This window comes from Formica exsecta, unplaced genomic scaffold (assembly GCF_003651465.1).
Source record: "Formica exsecta isolate Colony F162 unplaced genomic scaffold, ASM365146v1 scaffold49, whole genome shotgun sequence".
Lineage (NCBI taxonomy): Eukaryota > Metazoa > Arthropoda > Insecta > Hymenoptera > Formicidae > Formica > Formica exsecta.
In genome coordinates, this window is record NW_021852138.1 from 34629 (window position 1) to 42661 (window position 8033).

At 33.6% G+C, this 8033-nt stretch overlaps 1 long non-coding RNA gene across 2 annotated transcripts in view; it reads right to left on the minus strand.

Annotated features, from left to right (window-relative positions):
* Window positions 1-1037: 1037 nt before the first annotated feature.
* Window positions 1038-8033, minus strand: part of LOC115241462 — a 96197-nt gene continuing 89201 nt past the window's right edge. For both annotated transcript variants that reach the window (XR_003884903.1, XR_003884904.1), the window contains exon 3: window positions 1038-1353. This is a non-coding gene — a long non-coding RNA (uncharacterized LOC115241462). The remainder of the gene's footprint in view (window positions 1354-8033) is intronic.

Here is an 8033-nt window from a genome sequence, read left to right on the forward strand (position 1 = left end):
CGTGATAATGATACATACGTATCCTACGAAATATATTTCTTTTTAACTACATTACACATCGCTCTTATAATTTATAATTTTGCAAAATGTACGAGATACACTCTGTTTATGAATGCATCATCGAGTCCTTTTAAAAGGCTCTTTATCCATTCCGGATAAATGGATCTGCGCTCGCAGCGGAGGAATTAATAATTCAAAAACCTTTTATGTGTCGAAAAAAAATTATTTCGAATAACGTTACGAGAAGTTCCTTACCAAAGTAACGATGTCACCTTGTGCGTAAGATCGCGTGCACGCGATGTAACAGTTTCTTCCTGCGAATTATGGTGTGGGCTTTTGTTCCCCGATCGTTAATCGGACCTTCGCATGCGATCGAGAAATTTGTATCGGTCCGCGCGTTATCTCGCGACACGCGAGCGCATGCGTATGATAACACGAACGGGGAAGATGAAAAGGACTGTATGAAGGTCGATACTTAACAAACGACGATCTGGCCCGACTGGATTTGGTGGCGCCATCGGATGTATGAATCGCAAAGGAGGGATCGCCCTCCGTTCTCTGTCGGTAACGCGACAAATAATTAAATTGTTAAAAAAGAAAGAAATAAATTCAGCGAACAAGCATACGCGCGAAATGATTCGAAAACAGTGTCTCGATATCGCATGTCCTACTTTATCGCGATTAGAAACTACTAGCTCTCTTATCAGTATTCCATAATAAAAGGTGATATTTGTAAATATTTATAATTAATTGTAATCATTAAATATAATTTGTAGATATTTATAATTAATTAAATTCATTTGAATTCTCCAATGGAATCTTTCCAAACGTGCTGTCTTTCATAAATAAATAAATTAATAATTAATTTTATTCATTTATTATATTCATCTAAATTTTGCAATGGAGTCTTTCCAAAGATTGCTGTCTTTTGTAATAATAAATTAATGTTTAATTATAATTAATCTATAATTAATTGTAAGTATCTACAATTTTAATTATAAATATATCTATAATTTATAAGTATATAATATAGTTATATTTATAGAATATTTATAATTAATTTATTATTACAAAAGAAAGCACGTTTGGAAAGATTTCATTCAAGAATTTAAATGAATATGTGCGTTCTTTATAATTTAATTCGCAAAGCTTATATATCCCCCAAACTCGTTCATGAATACATTGTATATATAATACACACGGTTTTTATATATGAAGCTAATGATATTATTTAAAGAAAAATCAGTCAATCAAGTAGTATTATTAGCTGATAATTAGAAGATTTATATTACCTTCTCGTCAAGGTCACGTTGCGACAATCCACCTTATACAATTTTTTGTCGGCGCTCTTACCTGCAACAGAAAGGAAACAGTGATTCATAATTACTGCCGTGCCGTATAATTTAGAAAGGGCAAGGCAAAGCCGGATCAAGGTTCTTTTCAACAAAAGCGAGCCGTTTTGTTGGATAACCGGCGTCGATAAAAAGGGATTCTACTCGCTACGGCGGAAGGGCAACACTCGACATCAAAATTTCCAACAGTCGTACCTACAACCGGCGAGCCTGTTGTTCGGTATCGATCAATGGCGAATAATGATTAATAACGTTCGAGCAGCTTTCATTTTCTGTTACAGAAATCAACAAAAAAAAAAGTCAAGGCTACTTCCACACAAGATGCCTTATTATATGGCACGATTACTTGATTCAGAAAAGATTAAGTATCAGGAGAATTTCGTCACTTTTTTTCCTTGGCTAAAATTAGCTCAATTGGCTTTTTCATATCATTATTTAAAAAAAAAAAAAAAATTAAATTATCGTTGTATATCCCTAGTAAAAAAAAATTTCAGCGAGCCTTGTATTGTATAAAGATATTGATTAAAATGAAATAAAATGTCGAAGCGGTGTGTAAACGAATTAATATTTCATTTATCCGAAAACAACGGCTACAGTGTACCTACAAAGATGTATACGCGGTTTTGAATTTTCATCGGAATAGTTGAATATTCCGCTTGAAATTCATGCATTGTTTATATTGTTGTATACACTTTAATTTATTCACAACTACGTTCGTTATATTATTTACGCATATATTATATATATATATATTATTCATAAGCTTCCATTGTTTTTATTACTATCATGAAAAGCGCGATTCGTCCATCAATCAATTCCTTTTATTTTATTCCTTTTATAGTATAAGAGATCTCTAAAAATTTCCAGGATGTTTCGCTTTTGGCAATGGGTGCTCCTCGCAAACGAAAAATATCGAGATATTTTATTATTATCAAACCCTTGTGAGAAAATCAGCGATCGATTCCGTTGTTTCGTTGCTCGCGCGTAAGTAAATTCGCCGAAATGGACTTGGCGTGTAACCGGCGGAAGCTAAAACACCGTCGTCCTCGCTTTGTTTACCCGCGCGAAAATAGTATTCGGCAGGGAAAGGATCAGAAGCCGAGTTTATGCAGAACGGCATCACGATTACGAGACCGCGGCGAATACGAATTTCCTCCCCAATTTCCCAGGCAACGCGCCAGTTTTGACAGCCTCCGAGAGAGTTCTCGGGTCACGGTTCAACGCAAACGAACATTTATTTGCGCAGCCGCGTAATCACAGGTCGCGAAATAACGCGATCGAAGGCGGGGTGTTTCTAAAGATATAAACGTAGACACGGTACGGCTTTTTTGCGAGAAACCTGGACAAAATTCTAAGTCATATTTCAAATGAAAATTTTGAAAATTAATTATCTCGGCTAATTTATTTTCACAATCTTAAATGCCAATTTGTTATAAAAATAATTATAAATATTGGTCGACGTAATATTTAAAATTTGAGCAATGAGAATAGAAATCACGAATATAAAGAGTTTTTTAAATACATTTTTATTCCTTTCTTATGAAACTGTAGTATAATGTAATAATCTTGGCACGAAAGATTGCCAGATCACATTGAAATCATATTAAGGGTGTTTTAATTATACAATAGCAGCAAAAAATTGTCAAAATTAAAAAAAAAAACCATTTTTTATGTTTATACTGTTTAAAAAAATCAAATAAATAAATCCGGATTATAAAAAGAATTAAAGTATCACAAAATAATATGATTTTTAACGTCTTCGTAAAAGAAAATAGTTGTAATTAATATTTTTCCTAATTTATGACAAAAACTTTTGATCGTGAATATTCCCTGAAATCAACTGCAAGAAACAAAAAAAAAAGACGAGTAATTTGCAAAAAGAAAGAGAGAGAGAGAGAGAGAGAGATAATATTTTTCTACAATTTTTAGTAAATAACTTTTAAACGAGTAAGTGGGTTTAAATCAAGTTTTACATAAATATTTATTAGAGATTTCTTAATATATGTAAAAATTTTTATTTTTATTTTTTTAAACGATATAATGCCAGTATGATTATGTATAGTTATTATCCAATATACCTTCCCCCCCGCCCCTCCCGTAGCAACGTCGACGAGTTTCCGATTTCAAACCTAACCGTGATGCGACCGAATGGATTATAATATCCAAATGGCATCTAATTTTCGAAAACAAACGCGTCAATTTGAAGTGTGCTTTGTACGCGATGATAATCATTCGGCAATTATGATGAACGACGGCATAATTAAAATCCAAAAGGGATTTATCGAACTGTCAGAAAGTTGCTAAAGGCGTCGCAATTTGTATTTGTCACGTAACACCCGGTGTATATAATAATATATTTAAAATATGTTTCGAGAGAATTATGATAAAAAAAAAAAAAAAAAAAAAAAAAAAATAATAATTAATTGTATAAGTCGCTCGTGTACCTTTGACGAAATAGTTTGGAGTGAAATATATTATCTCTGAATAATTATAAAACATCTCGTGTGTATGTTAAAATGTACCATGTAATTTCGAAATGAGGCAGTATGCCGAGACGCAGCATGCATATCGTATTTATTCGAGTAATTAGCGAGCATTTTTAGCGAATCAGTAGAGTTGAATATTCTGGTTAGATGTTCCATCAACATTTATTTCACTCGGATCGCGTTCATTTTCATTTCGCAACAACGATATGCCCAATTATCACGGTTCGCTCATTATCGTTAATTATTTTCCCACGTTATCTGCGGATCAGCCGTAATTCGCATCGCGATTTTTAATCAGCGACGCAATAGCAGAGTTATAATCTGTATTATGTATTTTTCGTACATACAGCCTGAAGTCCATTAACAATCCCGTAATAAAAAAATGTATACAGGGTGTCCTATTTTAATCTATCACCCCTTTTATTTCCGCAGGGTAAGGTCGAATTAAAAATATCTTCTGACAAAAGTTGTAGGTTCAAAGGGGTTGGGTTCAAAGAGGTTTTTTTTTTTATGTAAAAAAACAAATAGTTGCTTGAAAAAAATACATTGTAAATAATTACGCACTTTTTCTTAAAAAAAAAAAATATTTTTTTTATACTAATTGATTCATTTCATTATTCTATACATAAAAGTATCACGATAAAATTATTGAGAACTAAATATTTTACGAGATATTTTATATCAAAATAAGATTAAGATATAAAATAACTCGAAAAATACTTCATTATAGTGTTTTGAAAAGCTCTCGAGATAAGCTACATGAATATGCAATAAAAAATAGGGTTCCCATTTTAAAAAATTGACTTGGGCCCTACTGGGCCCAACACGGATCCCTGATCCAAAATCTAATAAGATCATCTATTGGCCCCCTTTGAACCCTATAACTTTTGTCTGAACATATTTTTAATTCGACCTTACCCTGTGGAAATAAAAGGGGTGATAGATTAAAATGGGACACCCTGTATAAAAATATTTCCGATACTTGGGTATTCTTTTGCATTTTCAAGTTTATAATCAACAACGCTTAACTAGCGGCTCAGTTATCAGTGAAAAAAGTACAATATATAATCTAGATATCAGATGAGATTATAATTATTGAAGTTTGCGTAAGCTCTAATCATTATTACGTAGCTTTTCGAACGTAATAACATTATGAACGATCCTGCCTCCATAATAATGGAAATTGGCCTAGTATTATCCCGACGTCAAGTGTAAACTGAATGGAAATTAATCCTATTTTGTTTATAAACAGAAATAATCAAGAAATAATTGATCAATGTTCAACTGATATTTATTCCTCATTATACAGAAATAGCTTTGTTAAAATAATTGAAACATTTAATAAAACAAGCGTTAATGCTTTCGAAAAATTGTTCTCCTTTTTTTAAAAAAAAAAAAAAAAAAGTACTTCTATTATATTATCATTTTATTTGCAGAGATACAAAAATATGTCAAGTTATATTTTTCGCAAAAATATAATTTTTTATATATCACAATTTTTATTTTCCCTTTTTTTATATTTTCATTTTTACAGCCCATGTCCTGTATTGCTAAAGAATAATACAAAAGAAGTTCAATATAAAAGTTGTATTAAACTTCTAAATTAAAGGATATACATATATAAATATAGATTATTAATCAAACATTATGATTAATTTCGGGACATTCAACCTCCAAGTAGTACGCGATAAATCCCATCGGTTTAATTCGACTCCGCGAATTTGCATTTGCGCTAGATCTCCGGCCGATCCCTAATTACGAGTGTAATCAGCCGATACGCAACACGCACGTGACGCACAACATCGGCGTTCGCTTCCACGACAGGGGCGGGAGAGGCGAATGACAGGAGATGACAGGAGATGACCGGGAATCGACACACACACACACACACACATCGAGAGTGACGAACGTGCTGTCAGTTGAAAAACGAGTGGCATTTTATATAGATAAACGCAGACTGTCGCGGGGTAAAAAGAATCGCGCGGACGTGCGGTGATATTTTCCACCGCGGTTATCGGATCGTCCGATTTCTACCAATGAAAACAGAGGCATACTTTTGGGTCGCCGCGCGACAGCCATTTCTTGCGGACATTGATTTATTTATTTTTTTCTCTTTGCTCTCTTCCCCGGGCTTAACCTTTTTACGCTGCGTGAATGAAGAAGTTCAGAAGGAAAATTCCGCTATCTTCCAGGTATTTTTGTTCAAAATTCCAGGTAAAAGGAATATTTAGATTTTTTGGGGTGCAATTTTCTAAAATAAGTTTTTTTTTTTTTATGGTACCCTTTTCTAACGCTTTTCCTTCAACGAAGGAAGAACACAAAGCCAAGTTTAAAGTCCTAAGTTTCAAGTACTAGATTAAATATGTAAATATACTGGAAAAAAGAAAAAGAAACTTTCGTTATAAAAATTTTTAACTTACCTAACATTTTGATTTTTTATCACTAAAAATGAAAATAAAGAATATGTAAGACAAATCTTAAAATATTTAATATAACAGAAAGATAGATATATATTTATAATATATTTTAAACTTTCAAATCTATATCATACGGCCCGACATACGCGAGTTTCAAAAGAATCCACGCCAATTCCTTTTTAATATACAAATTTATCATGATGTATAATACCCGATATACATAACACGGGGAAAGAGGGGGGTGAGGGGGGGGGGGGATTTACGTAGCATCGCGTCTTGTAGTAAAGTAAAGCTTAAACTCGAGGAGAGAGCGTGGGTGGTGTGGTATACAATATCGTCACGTCCTGCACAAGGATCCCGAAGAAGGATAGCGGGGAGAATCGAAAGGGGGGGAATTTACGTAGCATCGCGTCTTGTAGTAAAGTAAAGCTTAAACTCGAGGAGAGAGCGTGGGTGGTGTGGTATACAATATCGTCACGTCCTGCACAAGGATCCCGAAGAAGGATAGCGGGGAGAATCGAAAGAGAAAGTCGGAAATAGAGGGTAATCGTCCGTTGGAAACACAATTTGCGGATAAGCGGAGGATGAGTCCGGCGAGCAAAGGCAGAACGATATACACGCGCGAGTTACCGAAGCTGTCACTCGAAGAAACTCGCGTTGCTCTCCCTCGAGGATTGGCTGCACCTCTCGAATTGTTTGAGCTATCAACCCCCTTCGCTCTTCGCCCGCTCGTTATATTCAGCGAGGTAATCCTACTGTCATATATATATGTGTAACTAGATATCTATCTATTTAAGCTTTTAAATTGCGAGAATATGAAATGAAACAAAAATTGCATATCTCAAAAATATAACAATATTAAGTTTTATTGTAATATAGATTATCTTTCACTATTGTTTGAATAGTGCGTGAATTTTGTTTCCATACTTGTGAAAAAATTTTTAAAAGAATATACGAGCATGAAATAAGTAATTCTTTCTTTGACTTCTCTACACGAATATTCTCATCAATCAAAATTGCATTTTTCAAAATAAAACTAGCTTGTTGGCAAAATTAAATAGAATTCTTTTTTAAAATTGGCAAAAAAAATCTAATATAATATTATATGCTAATATTAATATTAAATCAATTATTAAATAATATTAAATTGTATCTCTCTTGTTCTTTCTAATTTCTTTAACTAAATCTTATTTTAATGAAAAATTGGTTTTATATTTTTAATGGACGCAATATTTGCTATTAAAAGTTAAAAATGATAAATTTCCATACAATGTTTAAAATAAAGAATTTAATTTCGACGGACAGTATATTGCTAAGAATATTCTCTCTTTGTTGAAAAAAAGGAAATACTATTTTTACAATACATAAAACACGCGTGATCGAAAATCATAAAATAAAAGAATAATCGCGTTTAAATTAAATCAGAATCGGGAGCAATTGAGCTTCTGTCATCTTGCGCGATCGTTATGTAACGCTGGTGCCCATGTGTTATCAACAACGAGCAATCGATCACGCCTCGGATGAATTACGAAAAACGGATATCCGTCGATAGCACGAGGACGTGCTAGCCTTCCCAAACGACCTTGGGGGCCATCTATTTTTTTCTCTCTCTCTCTCTCTTTATCTCTCTTTTGTTTCCTCTCTCCCTTCGAGAGTTCCACTTCTGGATGCCACGGGTCAATCACCTCGACCTACGCGTTACCGATGCGCGCATGTACGTACGTACATAGGCTCTCGAGTGTCATTTCAAGGTCCGGTCATTTAGTGTCATTAGCGTC